The sequence below is a fragment of the Silurus aristotelis genome, assembly GCF_946808225.1.
Source record: "Silurus aristotelis genome assembly, chromosome: 9".
Taxonomy (NCBI): domain Eukaryota; kingdom Metazoa; phylum Chordata; class Actinopteri; order Siluriformes; family Siluridae; genus Silurus; species Silurus aristotelis.
This window is the reverse complement of record NC_139582.1, coordinates 29,170,929-29,182,917: the sequence shown is the minus strand read 5'-3', so window position 1 is coordinate 29,182,917 and position 11,989 is coordinate 29,170,929. Positions and strand designations below refer to the sequence as shown.

The 11,989-nt window shown below is 42.4% G+C and overlaps 1 protein-coding gene across 2 annotated transcripts in view; it reads right to left on the bottom strand.

Moving 5' to 3' along the window:
* The window catches only part of add3a (adducin 3 (gamma) a), a 60,077-nt gene that overhangs the window by 36,958 nt on the left and 11,130 nt on the right, over positions 1-11,989 (bottom strand). For both annotated transcript variants that reach the window (XM_083551430.1, XM_083551432.1), the window contains exon 2: positions 5,589-5,644. The gene's annotated coding sequence lies outside the window, so the exon portion shown is untranslated. The remainder of the gene's footprint in view (positions 1-5,588; positions 5,645-11,989) is intronic.

Below are 11,989 nucleotides of genomic sequence, written 5' to 3'. Positions count from 1 at the left end.
GATAAATTCGACTATGCATTTTTAGTCACTGCCTCGACGTTTCAAAGAACCGTGATGTGAATAAACGCCAGGCAGAAATGACAAAAGAGTCGAAGCCTCTTACGTTTTGCTCGTGCGCAGTACAAGGACATGAGTGTTTTCCGACGTTTCAGTGTGGATGAGCGACTTTTGGGAAACGACTGAAAACAAAAGTGTGGGTGCGGAGCGTTTATTTAACGAAAACAGCCTTTTCAAATGTATCCGGATTAGTGTAGACGTATCCTTAGTCCACGTTTGATGCTATAATAACCTGGGAAAAGTCAGTGATGTAGGTGAGGTGAGGGGGCCTGGGGTGCAGTCAGCGTTCAATAGGGTTGAAACACTATAGCAAGAGATCTTTTGCTCCAACCCATGGAAAGCAGATCTTCATAGAGCTGGATTTGTACACAGGGCCACCATCATGCTGGAACAGATATAATCCTACCCCTGAACTCTTGCACAGAGCGAAACCTCTGGCAACCCTGATGCTTCTTTAATTGGCAGGCTCTCAAGCAAGCCCTGCTGACCCAAGTAGAAAAAAAAAAAAAACCCAATCAAACCCAGAAACAATAATTATGGGGGAAAATACGAACGTTTGCACTCCCACCCTCCCCTCCACAGAATCCCAAACTGTAGAGCCTCGGAGAAGTATCTGTATCAGTCTCTTTACCAAGGAAAAGAAAATCAATACGTCTAGTGCCCGGCTGAGAGCCGAGCTTGTTCAGCTTCTGGAAAGGTTCGTTTCCGCGGATAGCAAAACTCCAGATTCCGGAGCACCATAGTGTGGATTAAAAGCTTGTGAATGATTTAATGCCACGTTCCAAACGTTACTCGTTATCCACCCTCGGTTTGAACATATCACCACCATCTCCAGGTTTCCAGATTACGATATTACCAATACATCATTCCAGATGCAACCCCGCCCCCTTTAAAAAAGCTAAGCCCAGAAATGGAGCCGATCCAAGTCTGGAACAGTTTAAACAAGCACTGAGATAAGTTCCTGGATTATGTGAGCGTGAGCCAATCGTGTTGGTTTGCAGTGAAGCGCCTGGGCAGAGCGACTGATCCCTCACACACACACACACACACACACTCATAGCTCACACACTCGGAGAGTTCCCCAAGCCACACCAAATACCTGCCTGAAATAGCTGACCCACGATCTAAAAGCGGCACTCGTCTGTTTCTCTTTGGCGCATTCTAAAGTTTAAAAGGATTTTTTTTTTTTTTTTTACATTTGTGCCATGCACCTGCTAGAACCAAAGCTGTCATGCGAACTAAAAATCACCACACCCACAAAAACAAACGCAGATTTAAACAAGTCTTGAAATGAATCTATGGGAACTTTGTTACTCTTTTGTTTACTGTTGTTGCAGCCATGTTGATTTAATGATTTAATGTTAATGTTTAAGTTAATGTTGAACTGTGGGCATTGACGAGAACTTGCTGTTCGGAGTAGGACTTCCGAATTGAGGGACTGTTTTTTTTTAAATCTTTGAAATCTTTCTGGAGATATGACGCAGCAAAAGTTAAGTTATTGATGAAATACAACGAAATTGGCTCACGTCAATGAAGGGTAATAAATACAGCTAAAGAGCTAATCTCTGTAAGCTAATTCATTTAATTCCAGATGTGATTAGAACAATTCTGACAGAATTGTTTAGTTTTGCCATAACGTGGTTTGTGTGTGTGTGTGTGTGTGTGTGTGTGTGTGTGTCTGTGTGTGTGTGTGTGTGTGTGTGTGTAAGAAAGAGAAAGACAGAGACACATATTCCAATAGAAACACCTCAGAAGGAAAGATGCTTATAAGCTAAAAAAAAAAAAAGCCTTACAGGAATATTAAGATTTGTGAAACAGTAAGCTGTGTGTGTGTGTGTGTGTGTGTGTGTGTGTGTGTGTGTGTGTGTCTATCAATGATTAATTACACTCCAACTGATAAAAATCCCCAGACAGGAAGAATGTGAAACACAAATAACGTGAGCATGCGACGTATAAATCCGCTTTACAATCCTAACGTACGGCTAATCACGATGCACCGATAAGAACGCTAATGCTAACAAACCGTCCTGGCACAGAGAGCGCTGAGGAATTCTGGGTAAAATGCTGGGGATGGAGCCATAAGCCGGCTTCCATCACTGCTGCATTCCACAACACACACACAAATCCAACTGTTAAAAGCCAAAGGTCTTCTCCACCTACAGCTGCGTCTCCAGGGTCTGGGATAGAAAATTCAGCTTCACGTCACTCCACACACACACACACACACACACACACACACACACACACACACAACTTTATTAAGACCCATAAACCAGCAGCAGGTTGTTTCTAAAGCGCCTTTAATCAATAAAGGGGTCATGGCCCGTACTTTATTAACAAATTCTTCTATTGGGGAGAAAAGCTTTGAACCTGTGTTACAGACACACACACGCTTAACACTGAACATGCACGGGCACGGGCACGGGCACAGACACACACACACACACACACACACACACAAGAATGGCAAATTAGTTTTTGATGGTGTTTATCAGGGAAAGAAAAAAAAAAGAAAAAAAGACAGCATATTGGGTCTCTTTCTTTCACTCTCAGTCACACACACACACACACACACACACACACACACAAAACTGTTTTTCTGCATTCTGTAACAGTGAGGTCAGTCAAGCACAGACTTTATTAAATTAACAAAGAGACAGGAAGAGTCAGCAAGAGAGAGAGTGAGAAAGAGAAGGAACAAAAAAGGAGGGAGAGTCAGAGTGAAAGAGAAATGGGACAGAGAAATAAAAAAGTGGGGTCAGAAAGAGAAACAGTGAAAAAGGGGGACAGGAAAAGAGACAACGAGTGAGAGAGTGACACACAGCAATATATTCAGATAGAGAAAGACAAAAACAGACGAGGAGAGAATGACATAGAAAGAAAGATGGGAAAGAGAGAAGGGGAGACATAAAAAAAAGACAGTGAATAAAAGAGTAAGAGTGAGAGAAGGAAAAAATGGAGAGGAAGAGGGAAAGACATAGGATAGACAGAAACACAGACAAAGAGAAACAGAGGGAGACATTAGGATAGATGGGGAAGAGACAGTAAGTAACAGAGGAATAGTAGGAGTAGGAGAGTGAAAGTAAAAGTGACAAAAGAAGAGACAGTTGGAGATATAGTAGGATAGATATTAAGAGACCGAAGGAGAGACAAAGAGATACAGAAGGAGAAACTAAAGGAGAGACAGAGGGACAAGAGGGGAGACAGAAAAAGAGACAATCGAGAGACAGAGGAAGAGACCAAGTGATAGAGAGGGAGAAAAAGTGGAAAAGACAGACAGAGGGAGAGAGGGACAGTAGGAGAGACAGAGGGAAAAATAGTATTAGAAATAAAAGTAGAGACAGAAGGAGGAACAGAGGGAGAGACAGTAGAAGAGACAGATGGAGAGACAGTAGAACAAAAAGATGGAGATACAGAAGGAGAGACAGAGGGAGAGGCAGTAAAAAAAGACAGAAGGAGAGACAGTAGAAGAGACAAAGGGGAGAGACAGTAGAAAAAAGATGGAGATACAAAAGGAGAGGCAGAGGAAACAGATGGAGAGACAGAAGGAGAGACAGTAGAAGAGACAGAAAGAGAAAAAGAGGGAACACTGGCACTGTGTTGCAGTATTAAAGTGGCGAGGTCGGGGTAACCGCAAGCTTTAATGTTCTCTGCACTCTTTTTTCCACATGAGTAAAAACACTTAGCGGCCCTTTAACATCAGGAACACTGCTGCGCTTCAGCCTCAACATCATTAAAGAAGAATTCAACTGCTCTGGACACACATGACATCATCGCATGTCTGAAAGCACAGTGGAGGGGACGAGGAGCTAAAAAATGAGAAAGAAAAGAGGAGTAGAGAGGACTGGAGGACAGCCAGAGGAGCAGTGGGAGGAACTTTACAGAGAGAGAGAGAGAGAGAGAGAGAGAGAGAGAGAGAGAGAGAGAGAGAGAGAGAGGTGAACAGAAAAAAAATTTGAGAGATTCAGAGACACAGATACACAGGAAGAGGGAAAAATTGTAGAGAAAGAAGAAAGGAAAGAAGTGGTGAAAGATGGAGGGAAAAAAATAAGTAACGATAGAAAGCAAGTAGAAAAAAAAAAAAGAGTTTGTGTCTCGCTCTGAAAGTTCACTCTGGATTGCTTTAACAATCACATGTGGGTGTTTCCTCCATCTCAAATTCTCCCATCTGCCCAGAGGTCTGTGTATGTGATACATGCTGTCACATCTCTCTTTCTTCTCTCTCTCTATCTATTGCTCTCCTGTCTCTATTATTACGTCATGCTCACACAAGCAATGGAACAAATGAGTCTGAGAGAGAGAGAGAGAAAAAAAAGAGAGAACGCGAGAGAGAATGAAGGTGGGGGTCTGTTTAGAGAGGACGGCTGTGTACTTGCATAAACACTTTGAAATTCAACACAAATAAAATCCCTTATTTTTCACGCTCGAATATCAGCCCTTCAAGAAACATTGAGAAATCCAGGGGACCGCAAAATTCTCGCAGAGAGGCTTCGAAGCCCACAATCGTCGGTGTTCCTCTCGTTTCTAAAACGGTGGAAATGCAGACTGACAGGATTATAAGAACAAGAAATTGTCCCAATCCTCTTTATTCCTAATCTGGATTTCAGATGTTGGGCTAAGTGGGATTTAGTTTGCTGCAGTCGGGGATACGGTAAAGAGGTTTAGAGCGGAGTCACCAGAGCTGGAGTTTTTGCCTGAATGACATCATTAGAGAAGAATTTGGTGTTCCTGGAATATAAAAAAAAAGGAAATACGAATATTATAGAATAGTACAAGTGGGAGCTGACGTCAGAGTGATCGGGAAATAAATGTAAAAAAATGCCCACGCTGAGAAAGACACAGAGGGAGGTTTTACAGGAAATCGCCACTGCGGTCATTAGTATTTCTCCAGCATCGTAAACTGCCTTGCCAGCTCGACATTACCCATGACCCTCAGAATGAGTAAGAAAGGGAGAGAAGGAAAGAGAAGACCAAAAGCAGGACTAAGTCATGACACTAACACAGAGACCAGGTTTCCTTCACTGGGTTTGGAGCCAGAGGCCACACCTCCTTCTCATAGGGAACAATACACAGAGGCCACACCTCCTTCTCCTAAGATGTGGGACACAGAGGCCACACCTCCATTTAAGAGTTACCAAGGCACAGAGGCCACACCTCCTTCTTATAGTAAACCAAACAAAGAAGCTAAACTTCCTTACAGCAGAGAGGGAGACACAAACCTACTCCTACTCCTCTTTCCTACAGAGAGTGACAGAGAGGCTGCCTCCTTCACATGAGCCACACCCTGTTCCTATGAAAAGCGAGACACAGCGGGCCACACCTCTGTCCCATACAGAGCGAGACAGAGGCCACGCCTCCTTTCCGAACACAGCGAGACAGAATCCAGGCCTCCTTCATATACATAGGCCATGTCTACTTCCCATCGATAGCCTTCCAAAAGAATTGAGACACACATAGGCCATGCCCCCTTTGAGGCCACACCATATTCCCATAAAAATCAAGACATAGAGGCCACACCTCCTTTCCATTACCTTCTGAAGGTGACCACTCCTCAGTCTGCTTGCAACACTGGTGCTCGGTGCCTCACCTGCATATAAATACACATTAGATTAAAATTCTTGCTAACACATAGCAAATGATAAGTTGAAATCATCTAGTCGTAAGGTTAATAGCTAAATATTAGAAAAGTTATTGTACACATGAACCCAAGCAAGCTAGTCAGCATTATGCTAATTACATTGTGTTCTTTAAACATGGCAAAGTTCAAAAGGTAGCTAGAATAAAGTGCACAGAAGGATTAGCCGGCTTCGGATAAGTTCTCGGATGAGTTCTTGTTCTTCACACACTCGAGTGCCTTTCTAAAGGAAAAGCGTAATCTGCAAGATGCTTTTCCATCAGAGTTTCTGACTGTAGTCAACTCTCTCTCACAGACGCACAAACACATGCCGTGCTGCCTGGTGATCTTCCCAAAGTTTGAGCGATGAAAGCTGGAGAACAGTTTCAAAACCTGATAAATGTTACACAATGTATAGTTGTAAAATATGAGTTTGGAGGAACCACTGAAGGTGCAGAAGCAATCAATCATGTTAATCTTTTTTGTATCACACACACACACACACACACACACACACACACACACACACACACACACACACACACACACACACACACACACACAACCTGTGAGGAAAGATAAAAAAAAAATCCACAGCATTCCTTCTTAAGCTCCGCTAGGAAAATGACGCAGCAAGATAATTTCAGGAAGAACCAGTGTCCTAATAATGAACAGTCACAGTTCTAATACTGTCTCCACAGAAGGACGAACTGATGAACAGACAAATGAAATGTTGGAAAAATTAATAGTTGGAATGACGGATGAACAAAAAAAAGAACTGATGGATCAGTACATGGGTGAATAAACAATTGGAAGGATGAATGGGTTAATATGTAGATAGTTAAACAGAAAAAATAAAAGTGTTGATGTATGGATGGATGGATAGGTTAATAGACAGGGTTAATCAGACATTAAAGGGTGGGAGGATGGCTGGATGGATTGACGTTTGGAAGAATGGATGGGTTAATGGGCGGATGGTTAAACACACAAATAAAAGGGTGGATAGATGGATGGACAAATGAAAAGGTGTGTAGACAGATAGATCAAGGATAGTTGATGGATGAATATGCAAATGGACAGACTTATAAATGTAGAAATAGATCGATGAACAAATAGACAAATCGATTGATAGACAGTTGGAAAGATGAGCAGATTGATGAATAAGTGAACAGATTGATTAAAAGACAAATGAAAACACGGGTAAAAAAGTGAGAAACACAGAGATAAATAGATCAATGAATTAATAGACAAATAGATATTTATAAACAATATGGACATAGGAGCATAAATGGAGGATAGCAGGATAAATGGATGGGCGAATGAGTGGATAAATGGACAAATGGTTTAACAGAGCAAATGGAAGGATGGATGCACGGATGGGTGGATATGAGTGGACAGATAAATGCATGACTAGTCAGATGCTAAACAGATTGAAAGGAGCAGGAAGCCAGAACTGCCTGAAGGAAAACAATACACCCATCTCCTAAAGAACTCTCAACTCTAGGACACACACACACAGACACACACACACAGCAGTCATCTGCTTGGGTACATCTGTGTAAATACTCATTGAGACGTCACAGAGTGAAATGTTTGCGCTGCGGATGTACGGTATAAAATGACCATTATGTTACACACACACAGTTTTTGGTTAAACGTATAACAGTACAGTCAAGTAAACATTACATCAACTTTTTATAAGATTGAGCACAGACTTGACTTCTGGTAGCCTTCATAGAGCCTGACAAATTTGTTCCAAAGTCATTGTGCATGAGACAGTTTTTTCCGCATGGTTGAATCAAATGTATAACTTTCAGAAAAGTCCATTTTCAAATGGTCAGTAATATGGGATCTGTGCAAGACGCAGTACTCCTGTAAACACTAGGGGGCGCTATACTGCGAATGGATGGTACAGCAGAGTGCTTATACAACTTTCAAGGGAGCTATCAAATATCCTACTTACATAATATACACTTGTGTTCTTCTGGACCTTCTCATGTGGTCCATATGAGGTCATAGTTTTCGAGTGCAAAAATCCCGACGACGGAAACGATGACAAATTTGGCATAAAATCTGTAAACATTTTACTGGTCGACATGGAAACCTGACACACAAGGGTCTTTTGGTTGTAACGCACCACGTCGTGTGTAAACCAAGCACAAAACCAGACACTGGAGAAAATGCGATCGTCACCGTAATGAATCCCGATTGAGAACCTCGTAACAAATGATGGCACCCGTTACGTTAGCTGTAATACGCTTTCGAAATTGGTCAAACACGTTGCTCGAAGTATCAGTGAGACCAAAATGAAATCCGATCATTCTGTATAGACTTTGAAACTGGGACAGACGGCGTGTTTAAAAGCCAACAACTCAGCGAATTCAAGGAAACGCTGTGGATAGCAGTCTCGGTTGCGTTTTGTGCCTCGATCGAGGCCAACCTTGCCGTCGAGCCAAGCAAAACCAATAAGCAAGCATTACGCTTAATGAGCTGCCGATTTCGACGAGCGGTTCTTGTTCGTTTCCGAATCTTGAAACTTACGCAAGAACGTTGTTTTGGTGGCTCTGGTCGATGGTCTAGTTTTCTAGAGTGCTGGCTGCTTTTTATACAATAAAACACATGATTCATTTGCGAGGCTCGATCAGAACTAGCATGGGACGGGGAGAGGGTCTGGTTTTCCAGCTCGGATTTCACCAGCTTTAATTAAAACAAAAGGGCATGTCCTCGATTACCTACCGAGAGCTTACACAGCGGTGGATCATTAGCGCTTCAGTCAGATGCCCTCTAATCACACACCCACAGAGCGGTGAATGACGGTCACGTTGACTGCCAAAGGGGGTTTGGAAGTCCTGGCTCAGCTGTGCTGAAAAACATTGTAGCCTTTTATCCAAGCCGTTGGGCTCAGGCTTAGCTAGTCAGCTGCTCTGATTTTGGACCGCCCTTCCGAAGGCTGTACACACTACGCAAGTTTTTAAAAAACGTGGACGGAACTGTATGAAGCTACTGCTTTCGTATACAGTGACTGCAAATACCATTTTTACTGACATACAAGGTCTGGCTTATGGAGACTTGTCTCTCTGTGTTCCTGTAGTTCCTCTAAGTAATACTATTCCTAATCAATGTTTACAGCAGGAGATATCAAGGCAAATTTTGAAAGCACATTATTTAGACAAACACAATAGTTTATATCATCAAAGTTTATACAAGTCAAACCAGGACTTGTAAAATATCGAAAAATCAAAAGATTTGTCAGTACACCTAAACCATCCTAGGACAAGCCAGCTTCACTTTGTCATCGGGGAACCACCTTGACCACCACGGGATCGTCCCTGATGAATGGATGGATTTACACCTTCGTTCACAACATACTTCATCACCACATGCTGTTCTATGTGACTAACACTGTTGTGTGCCATCTTGATTGATGGTCTCTGGACTGGCCTGCAACGTGTGTGCTGCCTATCAGTAATAAGACACGCTAGTAATAAGACATGTCCCTCGTACGTTTACATTTTTTCCCAAAATCAGAACCACCCACAATCAGAACATGAAGAATGTCAAGAGATTTTGTGGTCACGGTTCAGGTAATAAATGCGCAACAGGCACGTTTCTGGAGTTCTCCAGAAATGCACGTTCCATGCTCTTTAGCAGGACATGACATCATTGTTGTGTTGCATGGTTGACTTCTAAACGGTGTTCAAAGACACGTAAAAAAAAAAAATCTAAAATCACAGTACAGGTCCAGAAATCCTAATGACTTGTAAACTAGCCAGCTAAAGCCCGTCCTGAACTCTCATCAAACAGTCTCATAAATGATTCAGAGATGCTCGAGTTGAATTGGATCCAGAGATGAAGCGGTCAAGGAGCAGAACAGAAGTTCGTCCAGGCAGAACAAACGAGTGGAAGTACTGGCCAGGTATGTGTTCGGGAAACCACTTCAATATGTTCCTGAGGCTCTCTCTTGGGAAAGCCATCAGTCAACTCGAAGGAGGCGAAGCACTGGAGTGTTTGAGGGCAAGAATATTAATAATCTTGATTTATGCTCATAAACGGGTGGTGGCACATTCCACTTTACAGCTTTCACATAAAGCATTTATATATTCAGTGACCTGATATATGATAGTATGATGTAAAACTCCTACATATTTGATCAGAGTGATGACTCAAGAGCTTGATACAGATTTTCCAGACAGCAGCAGTTTGCATGTTTATTCACTGTGGGCATTTCTAAAAGCCTGGGATCAGGTTTTTGTTGACTCTTGCAAAAAGGGACCCAAGCCTGACTAAGAGGCTAAACACATACAGGCACCACAGAGGACTGCACATTCTAGAATAGTTATCACAGCCTGGAAAGTCATGGAAAACTAAAACAGTCAAACCAATACTCGGATCAATAACCAATAACGTTTCATTTTGTACTGTGAGCATTCAAACCAATCGCAACAAAAAAAGCTTTCCACCACACAATTACAATACTATTACTTAAACGTCATACAAGGAAGGTAATCCGGTATCCATAAACAAATAGTCCCCAAGTTGGGGACAATGGTTCGACATAATTATTCGATCTTATGATGGTGATATCGATACAACAAAATTGTAAAAATATTAAAAGTTTTGCAAATGTAGCGGCGTATGAGAGTTACTATACGTTGTGGGATGTTCCTGGTCTGCAGTGGTCAGTATCTATCAAAAGTGCTCCAAGGAAAGAACAGTGGTGAACCGGCGACAGGGTCGTGGGCGGCATCATTGATGCACGTGGGGAACGATGGCTGGTCCGTGTCGTCCGAGCCAACAGATGAGCTCTTGAAGCTCAATTTAAAGATAATGCTGTTGTTGCTCGACGGATCACGGCTGTTTTGGCATCAAAAGGGGGACCAACGAATTATGTTATCAGAAGGCATCTCCATATCAAGTCGAGGAATACTTGCAGTATGCAGTGATAAACAAATGAGAACCATTGCATTGTAAACAGTAAGTGCTGCTAGGAACTTGCCCCCGACTGCACTGGCATTAGGACAAATCCTGCCTCTTGCACCATGATAATACCCACATCCTGCACTAAGACTGGTTTGTAGTTTACCAGCAATATGCAAAAAGCATAGTTAAAAAGCCAGAAACAGAATACCGGTTCTTCTCAATTTGCACTTTGCATAGTTATTCTGGTTAATATTTACAGCTTCCTGAATGTTCAAGCAGGAAAACTGTTGGGCTGAAAAGCAAGGTTTGCCCAGTCATGTTTCTATATGTGTCCAGTAGAAAGTGATGTTGCCTTACAGGGTCCCTAGTTCAACCCTGAGCTTAGGTAGCCGTTTGTGCTTAGGTGTTCATGTTCTCGTTGGATTTGTGGGGGTTTCTTACAGGTTCTTCGGTTTCCTCCCACCTTTTGAAACAAGCCACTAAGGAGGGTTAATGAGTAGTTTATACCAGTGGTCCCCAACCTTTTTTCGTGGACCAGCCTTTAAGGAGTGGCAGATAAATACAACAAAATAAAATAATACAAACGGCATAAAAACTGGTATTTTCTAAATAAAATGATAAACGTAAATCCACTGTGTTGTGTTTTGTTCATTTTGCTAGCTTCATAATGTATTATGTGTTAGCGGCCGGAGCAGCCCCTTTAAGAAGGTAGCGGATGGAGGTAGGACATATGACCGAGGCATCATGACAAGCATCAAGAGTGAGTCATAGACAGATGTGGCGGAGAGAATCTGGTAATTTTCCAAAATAAAACTGTTCAGAATCAGACAATAAATAAAACGGAAATAATGTAAGTTATGTATTCTCACTGTGCGGCCCGGTACCAATTGGCCCGCCGAGCGGTGCCGGTCCGCCAGCCTGGGGGTTGGGGACCACTGATATATACTTCCCTAGGTGTGATTAACTGTATGCAAAGTGCCCAAAAATGGACTGGCCTTGCAACCAGGGCATATTCCAACCTCATTCCTAGGGGATAGACTCAAAATTTTCCAAAACCCTGATTGGATATAAATCTTACACAGACTGCTTATTATTGGTGGGGTAATGATAGTGGGCCCCACTGCAGACATCCCTGAAGAAAATTCTGCAAAAAACAATACATTAGTACACTCACATTGTGTACCAACACATAATTTCCCATACACAGAAAAGGGTGTGTTCTGTGTCTACGATACATTTAAATTGAACCAAATCAACAAACCCAATAAAAAAAAAACACAAATCAGGTTTTAATGGTCCACCCCTGAACAGGAACTGCTGTTTCGGTGATGGAAATGCCGACTGTTTTTCTTCAACAGTTCCCAGCTGTCCTGAGTCATACTCCCAGTGGGGTTGAGG